At 49.5% G+C, this 13,030-nt stretch overlaps 1 protein-coding gene across 1 annotated transcript in view; it reads left to right on the top strand.

Annotated features, from left to right (window-relative positions):
* Positions 1-10,227, top strand: part of LOC116968963 — a 545,071-nt gene extending 534,844 nt beyond the window's left edge. Inside the window, exon 5 of the mRNA XM_033015948.1 lies at positions 9,885-10,227. The gene's annotated coding sequence lies outside the window, so the exon portion shown is untranslated. The remainder of the gene's footprint in view (positions 1-9,884) is intronic.
* Positions 10,228-13,030: the final 2,803 nt, after the last annotated feature.

Raw genomic sequence — 13,030 nt, 5'->3', positions numbered from 1 at the left:
TGCCCTCCGCTCCCACCCTCATTATATGGATCAAACTAATAAATGATGTCTCCTTATCTTTACTATGTTTACTTCAAAATAACTGTGTCTATCTGTGATTCCACACCGCTGCTTGGAAGTATGCCGCGCCTGCGCACTGAGCGGTTCTACACGTAATCCCTCATCGTAACTCCTCATAAAATACAGATCCAAACTTCAAACTGGTAAGTTCTCGTTTAATCTTACTATTTCCTCACACACAGCAAGAAGACTGACTGACAAATAAAAGGTCGGAAAAGTTGATTTCCTGCCCTCAGCGCTTCTAACTATAATTATGCGGCTTTTCTTAGCGTTATACTTTATGTCATAATCAAGGCCATACTGAGAGCACACCTTCAACATCTGCTGCAGCCCAGGCACTATATGGACAGAGCAGGACAGGTCGTCTGCATACATAAGATGATTAACAGTGTTGCCCACAAGACAGCCAGTTTTAACCTATTAATGTAGGCTGAAAAATAGGGAGACCCATCACTGGCCTTTGCAGCATCTGTCTAGTTATTGACCCATTTATCCAAGTGAATGGGCTGCCAGACAAGTGGGTCAGTGTTATGCTGGATGGTGTAGGAGCTGCAACATCTCTTGTGTCCCTTGTGGCCCATGGGAAAGGTTTGAATGTGAAGAAGTGAGTGGCTCAGTGCAAGATTTCAATACTGTTATACCACCAGGCCACAGGATGGAAATGGCTGATTCAGTTTAGTTTCTGGTTCAATGTTGACATTCCACGACCCTCCCCCTCCCCCAAAACCTACCCATTCCCACCCCCAACATCGGGAGATTGATCGTGGTGGGTAGTGGTTCACGGTTCACTTGGCAATCTTTTCATTCTTGTCTTAATTACTGTCTAATCCCACTATTATTATTCGGGTTACTGCAGAGCAGCAGAATATGGTAACACCTGTCCACACCACGGCTGAAGTTGGAAACAGGACTGTGGCTCCAGTGACCTCAACAACAAGGATGGACACAGGTGTGTTGCAGAATTCTTCACGATATAAATGTTGTCTTGATATCAGGTTTTGCATCTAATACATGGTCCACAGGTCAGAACGACAGGGGATTAAGGAACGAACTGAGAAAGAGAGGATGTTAACATCTACAGGCAGTAGTTGAAAGGACAGAGGGAGTGATCGTAGAGGCGATGAATCATCCTCATTGAAGATTCAGATGTGAATTAATGCAGTGACTGGGTAGAGGCTTTCTGAGAAAGTGAAGAGTATAAGATGGTGCATGAATCGTGGCGACTCTTGTGTTTGGACTCTGTGTAGTCTGTACTGTTGGAGTTATTATGGCCCACGTTGTGCGTCAGAGTCATAGAGGCACACGGCATGGAACACGGCTCTTCAGCCCCACCTTGGACACGTCACACAACTTGGCCGATCTACTATAGTCCCACAAGCCTGTGTAAGGCCCATGTCCCTCTAAACCTAACCTATCCATGTACCAATTTTAACATCAAATCCCCGACTACACCTGAAATCTATATCATTGTTTCTTGATTCCCCTCCTCTGGGTAAAAGGCTGTGTGTATTAATCTATTATATATTATAGATAGTGTATCTACTCCTCTCCTGATCCTCGTGTATAGGAGGATGGTCACTGAACCTGTGTACACAAGACAAAGTATCATTGAAGCCATGTAGCATGAGGCGACAGAGAGTGGAGCGATGGTGATGGGTGGGACACACTTGGTTGAAGGAGAGCAATTGCAATGTGTGTCCATTATCCATGAGTAAACTGGGTGGTTCATGCATGTGGAAGATAATCCTAGGGAGATTAGCTGGCATCACCTACAGTGTTGCCTCAGGTGATAAGTGCACCTGCACCTCTTCATCAGTGCGTTTGTCTACTGTGTTTTTGCTGTGATATGTTCCCTGTCTGAACACCGGCTACGAAGATGATCACAGTCGACCCTTCCCGTGTCACACACTGTCCCATCCCCCTGGGGCCCTGCTCCCTGGGCCCACACTGTCCCATCCCCCTGGGGCCCATGCCCTTCGGTCACACACTGTCCCATCCCCCTGGGTCACACACTGTTCCATCCCCCTGGGGCCCGTGCCCCCTGGGTCACACACTGTCCCATCCCCCTGGGGCCCCACACTCCCATCCCCCTGGGCCCCACAGTGTCCCATCCCCCTGGGCCCCACACTGTCCCATCCCCCTGGGCCCATGCTCCCTGTGTCACACACTGTCCCATCCCCTGGGCCCATGCTCCCTGTGTCACACACTGTCCCATCCCCCTGGGCCCCACACTGTCCCATCCCCCTGGGCCCATGCTCCCTGTGTCCACACACTCCCATCGCCCTGGGCCCCACACTGTCCCATCCCCCTGGGCCCCACACTGTCCCATCCCCCTGGGCCCCACACTGTCCCTTCCCCCTGGGCCCCACACTGTCCCATCCCCCTGGGCCCATGCTCCCTGTGTCACACACTGTCCCATCCCCCTGGGCCCCACACTGTTCCATCCCCCTGGGCCCCACACTGTCCCATCCCCCTGGGGCCCTTTCTCCCCGTGTCACACATTGTCCCATCCCCCTGGGCCCCACACTGTCCCATCCCCCTGGGCCCCACACTGTCCCATCCCCCTGGGCCCATGCCCCCTGGATCACACACAATGTCCCATCCCCCTGGGCCCATGCCCCCTGGGCCACACCGTCACATTCTCCCCCGGTCACACACTATCCAACCCTCCCCTGCTCACACGCTGCCTCAGCCTCCCCGATCCTTCAGACTGATTGTAGAATGCAACCGTAAGCTGGCAGAGAGGAGCGGCATCACACAGCCTGGCAAGTGAGATGGATATTATTGAGGAGGTTTTTTGATAGGTAGGTGGTTAAAAAAAGGCTAGAGATATCAAATCCAGGTGTTCGACAGAAGGATTGAGTGTTGGAGATTGTGAAAATAAGAAAGGAAATATAGGAGGCAGTGTGGAAGTAAAAAAAAAAGATTTCAACTTAGAAAATAGATTGAGTGGAACTAAGACAAGCTTTAATCGCCTCCTATTAACTTGTAAAGCCAGCAAAATGCACTAACCTTAATAAACTAACAAACTGTTGAAATTCCCTTTCCAATAACATAAGCAAGATAACAGTTTCATGAATGTCTCCTCGATAATATAAACATTAGACAGATTCAGACTCTTGGCACTAACCTTTGTTCTATAAGATTATAATGTATGTCATCAGTAGAAAAAAAACTAAATGCTTGTTCTGCAGAAATATAGCCTTCTCATATAACCATACTAGACTAAGTGGGACCCGTTGGGTCCCATGTTCACACGGGAGGGCTGGTTCCCCGACGCAATATTCCACCTCTCCACCAATTCTACCACTCCACCAATTACTTCAACCCAAACAACCATTTGCAGTGCATTTTTACTTCAAGCCAACCATATTTTCATTTTCAAAACACATTAAGGGCACTCACAGTTCAGTAGACATGTGTTCAGTGGTATTGAGATCTCAGAGAGACGTGACCCTCTGGCTTCCTCCATCTTGCAGAGACTGAGTGAGGCACATCACTTCCTGGTTTTATAGTCCCTCCCCCTTCCTCCAGCAGGGGCAGCAGAGAGAATGGCAAATTATTTAAAAACATTAATATCTCTCTGATTTTTTATCGATGGGACCAATCCTCTGGTCCCGGAAGGCGGAGGGGGGCTCTGAGCGAGGTGGCCAAAAATGACAGCCGTAGGTGGCGGCGTTCTCTTGGAAATCGCAGCACAGCGAGCCAAAAGCGGTCAAGTTCAGAATTAGAAATACAGATATGGCTAACCCTTCCTCTGTCAGAAGAACCTGTCAATCTTAAGAAGGAAGAGGCTGTACTATGATCTGTAGATAAGGTATTGCTGAATCGTTGGTTATTGGAGTATATATATGTAATTAGATCACTGCCCCTTTGTGTGGGGATGAGAACTCTGTATAGTCTGTAATCTGCATACTGTAAAGAGTTTTACCACTACCGCCTGGTGAGATAAAGATTGTACTGTATGATCACTGATTTTATTTGCGTTCTTGTCTGTTTAAGAACATTGAACCATAACAGCAGGAAATGGGGAGGGGAGAAATCGGTGCAAAACAGCGGAGAGAGTGGGGGAAATAAAGCGGGTATGCGGTTTGGATTGTTACTTAAAATTGGAGAATTCACTGTTCATACCATTGGATTGTAGGCTAGCCAAGCGGAATTTGAGATGCTGTTCCTCCAGTGAGCATGTGTCCAAGGACAGAGAGGTTGCTATGGGAATGGGAAGAGAGTTACAATGGTGGGCAATTGGCGAGACAAAGCATCGATTCGGTGACTGTTTTGCCGAACACTTACGCTTTTTCCGGTTGTTAACCATTTTTACTCCTCGTGCAGATTTCTCCCCTCTCCCTTTCCACATACATTAATTCATCTCGCTTCACAATTTGAAACTCTTATTTCCTTTTATTTCACACCTGTCTTTCCATCTCTGGTCTTTCTCCAATTATCAGCCTATCAAAAACTCCCCTCAGCTGTATCCACCTTACTTACCAGTCTTTGACCTGTCCCTCTTGTCCACACGTCTCCCCACTCACCGCCACCACAATCAGCCTGAAGAAAGGTCCAGACTTGAAACGTCACCTATCCATATTCTCCAGAGATGATGGTTGACCCACTGAGTTCTCACAGCACATTGTCTTATTCCCATATTCTGTTATGATCATTCTAATTAGGGGGCAGGAACAGTGAGGATGATGGTTGCTGTTGTAGCTGGAGCCAAGGGGACTGATTCAGATGGTGTTTAGTTTCTCTCTTTGTACACACAGATCTAACGCCTACATTCTCTGAGCTCCTGACACAGTGGAGCGAGTACCAATTGTTCCAGCTGACAAAATTCTATCGGGAGAGACTGAAACAGGCGATTGAAGAAAGGGTTGAAAACCTCGGCTTCATGATGAGATGGCAGGAATGTTTCAGTGAACAAGAACACGGGGTAAGTGGAAGGAACACGGTGACTTATGTTTCCTGTCACAGAACCGACGGCATTGGGGGGAAGAGCTAATAGTCAAATCTAAAATGGAGTAGTTCTTCTACAAAAGCATGGTCTAGTAGTCATCGATTCGGTGACTGTTTTGCCGAACACTTACGCTTTTTCCGGTTGTTAACCATTTTTACTCCTCGTGCAGATGTCTCCCCTCTCCCTTTCCCCATACATGGCTCATACAAAAGAATGGCTCGGTGCCAAGTCTGAATGACTTTCCACTCCCGTCTGATGAATCAATTAAAGATTGCCATGGTTTACCTTAAACAATGTTGTTGCTATCTGCTGTTGAAGAAACTTTGACACAGTCCGCTCACCTCGCACTGAATAGTGCAATGGAGGCACTGATCTCTGATAGACCTGGTATCAGGAATAAAACCTGTGACCTGGGGATTTCTGAGAATGGTCCATTCTGATCCAGCTGTTCTTCCTACACATGCATCTGAACACAACGGTCAGGGAGCAGTAAACTTGTAAACCCAGAATCAAAAACCATAATACTTCTAAAGTGTCATCAGTTTCATTGGTCACATTTAGCTCAGTTCCTTAAACCACAAAGGGCATTATGCACAAGCACAAGGAACTGCAGATACTGGTTTACAAAAACACACACAATGTGCTGCATAAAATAACTCAGTATTTATAGATGCTGTCTGACCTGCTGGATTAATCTACGATATTAAACTGTTCGCTTATCATTCAATTGACAAATAAAATAAATAAAAGTACATTTGCTAACATTTACGCTATTAAAAAAATATTCAGCACGTCAGTTATAGAAACATAGAAACGTGGAAAATAGGTGCAGGAGGAGGCCATTCGGCCCTTCGAGCCAGCACCGCCATTCAATGTGATCATGGCTGATCATCCCCTATCAATACCCCGTGCCTGCCTTCTCTCCATATGCCTTGACTGCACTAGCCCCTAGAGCTCTATCTAACTCTCTCTTAAATCCATCCAGTGACTTGGCCTCCACTGCCATCTGTGGCAGGGAATTCCATGAATTCACAACTCCTCATTGGAGTTTCTCCTCATCTCAGTCCAAAATTGCCACAGATTCACAATTTTCTGGGTGAAAAGGATTTTTCTCACCTCAGTCTTAAATGACCTCCCCTTAATTCTAAGTCTGTGGCCCCTGGTTCTGGACACGCCCAACATTGGGAACATTTTTCCTGCATCGAGCTTGTCCAGTCCTTTTATAATTTTATATGTTCTATAAGAACCCCCTCAACCTTCTAAACTCCAGTGAATACAAGCCTAGTCTTTTCACTCTTTCCTCATATGACAGTCCCGCCATCCCAGGGATCAATCTTGTGAACCTACGCTGCAGTGCTTCAATCACAAGGATGTCCATCAAATTAAGAGACCAAAACTGTACACAATACTCCAGATGTGGTCTCACCAGAGCCCTATACAACTGCAGAAGTTTCTCTTTGCCCCTATACTGAAATCCTCTTGTTATGAAGGCCAACATTCTTTCTTCATTAGCTTTCTTCACTGCCTGCTGTACCTGCACGCCAACTTTCAGTGGCCGGTGTACAAGGACACCCAGGTCTCGCTGTACCTCCTCCTTACCAAACCTAACCCCATTGAGATAATAACCTTGTTTTTTTGCCACCAAAGTGGATAACCTCACATTTATCTATATTATACTGGATCTGCCCACTCACTCAACCTGTCCAGGTCACCCTGCAACCCCCTAACATCCCCTTCACAGTTCACACTGTCACCCAGCTTTGTGTCATCCGCAAACTTACTGGTGTTGCTCCTAATTCCCTCTTCCAAATCATTAATATATATGGTAAACAGTTGCGGCCCCAACACGGAGCCTTGCGGCACTCCACTCGCCACTGCCTGCCATTCTGAAAATGACCCGTTCATTCCTACTCTTTGCTTCCGGTCTGCCAACCAATGTTCTACCCATGTCAACACCCTACCCCCAATACCATGTGCTCTAATTTACGCATCTGTGGGAAGAGAAGCAGAGTTAATGTGCAGTGAAAGGAGGGGATGAGCTGCAGGAAATGTACAAGAGAGTGATGTCTTTGATCGGGTAAAACTGGGGTAGATATAAAAATAAAAAAGTTATCTGGTCAATGAGTGAATGCCGGCTCACACAGGGTAAGAATGTAGATGAAAGAACATAATAGCTTCAAAATGCAGAGCGGGAAGAAATGCAGGTTGGACTGGACACGTCCATGTGAGGCCAAAAGGAATTGGATTAATTTCACATCAATTTCAACACAGCCATCATTGGCCTGAATGGCCTGTTCCCGTGCTGTACTCTGCTGTGTTCTCGGACACTGCCAGGTGTGAAGCGAGATTCCCACTGTCTGGACTCTGGGAGTACACAGTTTGTCAGCACAGTGTGATGGGTGTATGAAGAGGCAGATCAATGCCTGTCACTATGCTCAAAACTACCAGAATATCCCATCACTGAACAGCTAATCCCTCCCCATTAGCATTGTCTCATTCACTTCTCAATATGTTCATTGTTGTTCTTCACAGAGCGTCGCTGAACTGGTGGTAAAGGGAAACCGCAGAGACAGTTCCATACTCTTCCACAGTCTGGTGATGGAGAAGGGTAACCGTGCCCCGCGGGTGATGTGGGAATCCTTTGTGAAAATGCAGAATGAATTACCAAAGCTGAACAAAATACTGAAAGAAATCCACGATCTCGGTACGGTAAATCAACACACTGAACTGAATATCACATTGAAACACTGGAGTTAACAATGTTATTCAAGTCTGGTTTAATGAATGCTCGTTGATTTGAACAGGTCCTGATCCACAAGAATACATGAATATCATCGGAGGTTTAACTGAATTACCCTCTCATATGGAAGGTGGGTGTTGAAATGTACAGTTCACACCAATGACTTGTTAGAATTGATGTAATACTGAAACTGTTCAGAGCTTTTTAGAATGGGAAATCAGAAGATCAAAGGCTAAGCAATTGTTAGACTGACACGGGGATTCACTATGGATTGCTTCTTTGTTTGTAGATTCAGGTTTAGCTTAGTTTAGTGTGTTGTCACATGTACTGAGGTATGGTGAACAGCTTTTGTTGTGTGTTATCCAGTCAGCAGAAAGACAATACATGATTATAATCGAGCCATTTACAGTATAGATAAACTATGAGGGAATAACGTTTAGTGCAAGGTAAAACGAGGAAAGTCCGATCTAGGATCGTCTGAGTGTAACCAAAGAGGTAGATAGTAGTTCCCAGATCACTCGATCTCTGACATACACTGGAACTATTACACTGCATTAGTTCAACTCCTCCAGGCGTTCATTGTACAAGGTTTTGCAATGTATCAGGTTGTGGAAGAGATCTGTGAAATCCAGTGCTCACCCGGGGGAGAATGTGTGTGTAGTGATTCCCCACACACTCCTGGATGTCCCTGATACACTGTGTAACCCACACACTCCTGGATGTCCCTGACACACTGTGTAACCCAGACACACCTGGATAGAGTCCCTGACACACTGTGTAACCCCACACACTCCTGGATAGAGTCCTGACACACTGTGTAACCCAGACACTCCTGGATGTCCCTGACACATTGTGTAACCCCACACACTCCTGGATAGAGTCCTGATACACTGTGTCTCCCCATACACTCCTGGATAGAGTCCCTGACACACTGTGTAACCCCACACACTCCTCGATAGAGTCCCTGACACACTGTGTAACCCCACACACTCCTGGATAGAGTCCTGACACACTGTGTAACCCCACACACTCCTGGATAGAGTCCCTGACACACTGTGTAACCCCACACACTCCTGGATAGAGTCCTGACACACTGTGTAACCCCACACACTCCTGGATAGAGTCCTGACACACTGTGTAACCCCACACACTCCTGGTAGGGTCTTGACATACTGAAAATATGTAGATTCTTAGAACATTCCTGAAAGTCCACAATGTCTGTGGTCTTGAATCACGAGGTTCCCTCCCCTTCCCCCTCCCCCTCCCCCTCCCCCTCCCCCCCCCCCTCCCCCTCCCCCTCCCCCTCCCCCTCCCCGTCCCCCACCCCCTCCCCCTCCCCCTCCCCCTCCCCCTCCCCCTCCCCCTCCCCCTCCCCCTCCCCCTCCCCTTCCCCCTCCCCTTCCCCTCCCCCTCCCCCTCCCCCTCCCCTTCCCCCTCCCCCTCCCCCCCCCCCTCCCCCTCCCCCTCCCCCTCCCCTTCCCCCTCCCCTTCCCCCTCCCCCTCCCCCTCCCCCTCCCCCTCCCCCTCCCCCTCCCTCTCCCCCTCCCTCTCCCCCTCCCCCTCCCCCTCCCCCTCCCCCTCCCCCTACCCCTCCCCCGCCCCCTCCCCCTACCCCTCCCCCTCCCCCTCCCCCTCCCCCTCCCCCTCCCCTCCCCCCCTCCCCCTCCCTCTCCCTCTCTCTCTCGCACCTCTCCCCCTTTCTCCCCCTCTCTCTCCCCCTTTCTCCCCCTCTCCATCTCTCCCCCGCTCTCTCACCCCTCTCTCTCTCTCTCCCCTCTCTCTCTCCCCTCTCCTCTCTCTCCCTCCCTCTCTCTCTCTCTCTCTCTCTCTCTCTCTCCCCCTCATCCTCTCTCCTCTCCCTCTCTCCTCCTCTCTCACTCTCCTCTCTCCTCTCTCTCATCTCTCCTCTCTCTCTCTCTCTCTCTCTCTCTTCTCTCTCTCTCTCTCTCTCTCTCCTCCCCCCCCCCCCTCTCTCCCCCCTCTCTCTCTCGCTCTCTCCCCCTCCCCACCCCCCTCTCCCCCAATGCCCTTTTATTGAAGGGCATTGAACTCATTCTTGTAATCATGAATGTTGAGTTTTGAGTTGAGCCATCTAACATTGTGTGCATTATCTGCCTGTTCCCATGCAAGATGTTCAACAGAAACACAAGGAGACTCTGAAGGCACAGACTGAAACACTGAGTGTGAACACCATCCTGATGAACGAGAAGGTTAAGGATTTCCTGCTGCGTGATCGATACGCTGAGCTCACAATCATCTCCACTGTTCGAGATCGGACACTGGTGGAACATGAGCTGCTGGCAAGAGGCCGGGACCATGAAGAGTGGAGAGAGGAATGTCTCCGGGGAGAACTGGAAAAAATCAGGACTGATCAATTGTTCCACAGCTGCTTTACCCGGAGTAAATCCGGATCTGGGAGTTCAGCAACAGTGGCCGGAGTCGCGGGGAGTTCAGCAACGGTAGCCGGAGTCGCGGGGATCGGAAAAACAACATTGGTGCAAAAGATTGTTCATGACTGGGCCACAGGGAAAATATACCAACAATTCCAGTTTGTCTTCAGTTTCAAATTCCGGGATTTGAACACTATTAACTGCAGAATAAACCTGAGGGAACTGATTCTGGATCAGTATCCATACTTTGGGAATATGCTGCGGGAGGTCTGGAAGAACCCAGAGGGATTGCTGTTTATATTCGATGGTCTGGATGAATTCAAGGGCAGAATTGATTTTGCTGACAGTCGGAGAGACACAGAACCTAAGCACCAGTGCCCAGATCCTGAATCCCGGTGTGAAGTGTCTGACATTGTGTACAGTTTAATCCAGCACAAGCTGCTCCCAGGGTGTTCAGTGCTAGTGACCACCCGCCCCACTGCGTTACATTTACTGGAAAAGGCAGAGATCAGTGTCCGGGCTGAAATCCTGGGATTTGTTGGTGAGGAACGGAAGGAATATTTCACCAGGTATTTTGAAGATCAGTCGGTGGCAGCAGCTGTTTTCAAACACGTGAAGGAGAACGAGATCCTGTACACCATGAGCTACAACCCCTCCTACTGCTGGATCCTTGTCCTGGCATTGGGCCCCTTCTTCACACAAACACACCGGGACCCGCAGCGAGTTCCCAAGACCATCACACAACTATATTGCTACTTTATTTACAACATCCTGAAAAACCACGGCCGTGAGATTGAGAACCTCCGTGAGGTGTTACTGAGGGTTGGTCAGATGGCCTTCACTGGAGTGGCTGAGAAGAACATTGTGTTCACAGATGGAGATTTGATCAAATACAATCTGCAGCCTTCCCAGTTCCTGTCCGGGTTCCTGATGGAACTTTTGGAGAGAGAGGATTCAGCCCGGAGCGTGGTGTACACCTTCCCGCACCTCACCATCCAAGAGTTTGTAGCCGCACTCGCACAATTCCTGACTGTAGATCGCGGGGATATCACGACACTCCTCGTTGAAGCCCATGGCATGACAGACGGGCGATTTGAAGTATTTCTCCGTTTTGTCGCTGGTCTCTCCTCCCCACGGACAGCTTGGATCCTGGAGGAGTTTCTGGGTAAATTCCCTCATCAAACAATCTGCCGAGTGATTGACTGGGTGAAGGAGGAGGTTAAACGCCGGGCTGGAAACACAAGGAGTGAAGCTGATAAACGGAGGCTCCTGAACACGCTGCACTACCTGTTTGAGTCTCAGAATCCTGCACTGGCTCAGCAGACACTGGGATCTGTGGAAACACTTTCATTCAGTGGACTGGGACTGACCCCGATTGACTGTGCGGTCCTGTCTCATGCCATCAGGCCCTGTGATACAATCAAACACCTCGATCTGGTGAACTGCCGCATTCAGTGTGAAGGTCTCCAGCGGCTGGGACCGGTTCTGCACAAGTGTCAGTACTTGAGGTAACTGTCCGTTTGATGCTAACACTGAACTGTAAAATTGTTCCACTATTCTGTTACTAAGTACAGCAACCCTTCTATGGGGCCGAGCGGCCGTCACTGTGCTCGGGGGTAACCCCTCCTATTTTAACCTCCCCCCTCCCCCCGGTTACCAGTGGTTGACTCCGTCCCCCCCCCCCTCCCCCAGGTCACCAGTGGTTGACTCTGTCCCCCCTCCCCCAGGTCACCAGTGGTTGACTCCGTCCCCCCCCCCCAGGTCACCAGTGGTTGACTCCGTCCCTCCCCAGGTCACCAGTGGTTGACTCCGCCCCCCCCTTCCCCATGTTACCAGTGGTTGACTCCGTCACCCAAGTCACCAGTGGTTTGACTCCGTTCCCCCCTCCCCCAGGTCACCAGTGGTTGACTCCGTCCCCCCTCCCCCAGGTCCAACATTGGTTGACTCCGTCCCCCCTCCCCCAGGTCACCAATGGTTGACTCCGTCCCCCCTCCCCCAGGGCAGCAGTGGTTGACCCCTTCCCCCCTCCCCCAGGTCAACAGTGGTTGACTCCGTCCCCCCTCCCCCAGGGCAGCAGTGGTTGACTCCGTCCCCCCCTCCCCCAGGTCACCAGTGGTTGACCCCTTCCCCCCTCCCCCAGGTCACGCGTGTTGCAGCCGTTCTCTGCAGGAGGAGGGGGGGCCGGAGTCGACCACATTTCCCGGTCGTCGGTCGGGGAATGAGAATAAATGGTGAAAGTCTCCAAACACCGCAACCACAGAGATTTATTCAATAATGTGCTGAGGTGCTTCCGCATATATCCGTTTGGGAGAAGTTATCTATCTCAGCCCCGGGTTTGTATCAGTTTGTTTCTTACTCTGTCTGTTTGTGTTTAGACTGGGAAACAACAACGACCTGGGAGATTCCGGAGTGAAACTGGTGTCTGATGCTCTGAGGAACCCGGACTGTAAAATACAGAGACTGCGGTAAGTCCCAGACTGTGAGAGATTGTGTTTACACTCACTGGGTGTCTGACACTGAACATTAATATGATCAGTAATTGTGTCACTGATAAACACTGGGGATTTGCACCGTCTCCTGTCTCTCTGTGTCCCTCACCCTCACTCTCTCTCATCTCCAGGCTGGACAGTGTCGGTCTCACAGATTCTGGAGCCGAGGATCTCGTCTCCGCTCTCAGTACAAACCATACGGTGACGGAGCTGTACCTGAGTGGGAATAAACTGGGAGATTCCGGAGTGAAACTGGTGTCTGATGCTCTGAGGAACCCGGACTGTAAAATACAGAGACTGTGGTAAGTCCCAGACTGTGAGAGATTGTGTTTACACTCACTGGGTGTCTGACTCGATCTGAGTTAGATAGAGCTCTATGGGCTAGTGGAATCAAGGG

The sequence above is a fragment of the Amblyraja radiata genome, chromosome 48 (assembly GCF_010909765.2).
Source record: "Amblyraja radiata isolate CabotCenter1 chromosome 48, sAmbRad1.1.pri, whole genome shotgun sequence".
Classification (NCBI taxonomy): Eukaryota; Metazoa; Chordata; class Chondrichthyes; order Rajiformes; family Rajidae; genus Amblyraja; species Amblyraja radiata.
The sequence above is the reverse complement of the archived record's forward strand: the minus strand, read 5'-3'. Positions and strand labels throughout refer to the sequence as shown.